Raw genomic sequence first — 3,020 nt, 5'->3', positions numbered from 1 at the left:
AACTTTGTTTATTTGTAAACCATTATGTGAAAATCCCCTCTTATTTGAAGATTTTATTTGCTTACATGTTATTTGCACCTAAATTCACAACAATAGTCTGGCCGGGAACCACACTAGTGGATTCTGAGGGGTGCCTAACACCTTCCCCTTAGAATAATTTCAAGCCCTTGCCCAATCTCTGGTTACTCAAATCAAATCTCCTTGGTGTCCTAATGCACCCTAATCATTAGGTGGCGACTCTTCAAATCAAACCCAATTCCCAAAAGGAATGAGTTGTCCTCCCAAATGTCATAAACCCGATTTCGCGAGAAAAAGGGGGCGTGACAGCGTGTCGACTCTGCTGGGGATTTTTTTAGGCTTTTACCATTTCAGACTATTATTGTGAATCTATGCTTCTTTACGCACAATTATTTGTTTATTTCTTTTAAGCATTCAATTTCCTTTTCGATTGCAAAACTGACTTGTCTCTTTTTTTTTTCTTTTCTTTACTACTGCTTTACATTATGAAACTGTTGTACTTACTGCTTTCTTAACGTGCAAATACATGACAATATGCCTTTAATTGTTGCATAATCATGCTCAACATCATATTCCAGTCGTGCCAAACAAAATCCTATAGCAACGCTTATAATGAGTGGTTGCGCTCTTCCGATATTATCACCCCCTAAATTCGGAAAAGGCATATTTGCGGTAAAACCAGTCGATCAACTGTGTAGTCAACGGTTCCGCGCCTTTCCCCCTTGAGTTGTCCGCTCAAGGGTCAGTCTAAAACCCCATAGAAACCCTACTCTGATTAAAATTGTGCATGCATCATGGTCTAACCTAGCCTAGTCAGTTATGTTGTCCGCATAATGACTCTTTAAGATAGCCTTGTCCGAAGTCCACCGGGTTTCCCTAGAACCCAAACGGACATTGTCACATTCTGTGCATTTATTTGGAGAACTAAATGCTTTTTATGCCAATTATTGATATTTAATAGTCGAGTCCGGTGGGGGAAAGGGCCTAACCTTACTTTCCTACAGAAATATGAGGCACGAAGTCCCCAGATTCGGCATGGTCACCAACATTCACCCCAAACTACTAAGCTGGTGGAAGGATTTTCACTCCAGTGATCAGACTCTTATCCGGAAATATTTGGGGAAACTATCTTCCCTCCTAGAAATCCAACCCAACAACAAGGTCATAGAAGCTGCTACTTTGTTCTGGGATTGCGAGAGGTCCGTGTTTCACTTTGGGGATATTGAGATGACACCCTTATTAGAAGAAATAGGGGGATTGGCCGGTATACCACGGGAAACTCCGGGTTTGTTGATGCCTGAAAACCGCAAGAGCAGAGGTTTCCTCAAGATGATGGGTTTGAAGAAAAATCCTTAACTAACATGTCTGAAAGACCCCTATATCCCTTTCGATTATTTGTACGAAAGGTACGGTCACAGTAAGTCCTACCGTACCAATCCTGACGAATTTGCCATCACATCATTGGGACATATTCACCGAAGGGTCTTTGTGTTCATGTTTTGCTTCCTGGGATTGATCGTGTTTCCAAATAAGAAGGCAAGAATCCATAGCAGACTAGCTATGGTAACTAAAACTCTAATGGAGGGAATTGACGGACAACCATTTAGGCTCGTACCAATGATCATTGCAGAAATATACCGAGCCCTAGAAAGGTGTCAACAGGGAGCTAAACACTTCGAAGGCTGTAATTTGCTACTTCAACTCTGGCTCGTGGAGCATCTCCAAAAGGGTGAATACCGACAAGAAATCCATCGAAGGGACTGGGATGATCATATCGCTTTTCATCATCCAAAGCGAATGAATTACATGCCCAACATGTTTGCTCAACCGGAGAATGCTAGAGAATGGGTCGAACTCTTCGAAAATCTGACCGAGGACCAGGTACAATGGATGTTCGAGTGGTTTCCGACCGAGGAGTTCATCGTTCGATCCAGAGACGCACCCATCCTGAAACCAATCGGCTTAAGAGGAATGTACCCTTACGTGCCTCTCCGGGTTATGAGACAAGCAGGTAGGAAGCAGGTTATACCCAGGGTCGACAAAATGAGTCACTTCCGGGCCGACTTCCAGGACGACGATAGTTCTTACAAGTGCCAAGCTCAGCATATGTGGCACTGCAAGATCGTCATGGGAAAGGATACTATCGAGCCAGATAGATACCACGCCGGTTGTGCTCCTTGCTATTCAGGCTGGTTGGAGGATAATCATAATGGTCTGGGCCAGCCCGGATATGTTCGAGGTCACGGGATCATAGATGAAAAGGCCGAGGCACAGGTCAAATGCAATCAACTACGCAAGAGGATTCGGGAATGCGAAAGCGAGCACCGTGAGACACAGGAAGCCAATCAGAAACTTATTGAAGAGTGGAAGGATATGGCTGTCAGCGCCAAAAAGCGACTGGGATATCTAGAGCGAGGTATAGTAGAGTTGGAAAAGAAATTTCTCAAAAGGGTCGAAGACTGCCGGACTGCTGAAGGAAATGAAGGCGGACATCTAGCCAGAGCCTATCTGTTGCTGGGACTACGCGAGTTAGGGAAGCTGTTCGAGGGAGTCAAGGACGCCGAATCTGGGGAAGGTCCTTCTGGGACCAAATAGATAGGAGTTTTCATTTCTGCTTTATAAAATGTAATAAGGCCAATGGCCACTAGTGACTTTTATTTCCTGTTATTTAGTGTCGATTTGGGATTCGTCTACTTTTTATCAATGAAATGAGGCCTTTAAGCATTCCAAGTTCTCCAAATCAACTTGTCGCTAGGCCTACCTCGGGCATAAAGAGGTCCCCCAAATTAGGACACGCTTTACATTGCCGCACTGTGTGTTTAAATATTGCAACATTTTTTTTAATCATCACTGACTTGTTACCTTTTTGTCTTACTTTTTGTTTATTCCCCTCCCCCAAAGGTTAGTTCGTGAACTCTGGCAACGTCATCCTATTTCACGAGATCCAGGGGCCCTCCACCTACTCCTCCTCTCAGTCCTATCAGACACAGGAACAAAGGGAA

This window comes from Nicotiana attenuata, chromosome 6 (assembly GCF_001879085.1).
Source record: "Nicotiana attenuata strain UT chromosome 6, NIATTr2, whole genome shotgun sequence".
In the NCBI taxonomy this organism is placed as follows: Eukaryota; Viridiplantae; Streptophyta; class Magnoliopsida; order Solanales; family Solanaceae; genus Nicotiana; species Nicotiana attenuata.
The sequence above is the reverse complement of the archived record's forward strand: the minus strand, read 5'-3'. Positions refer to the sequence as shown.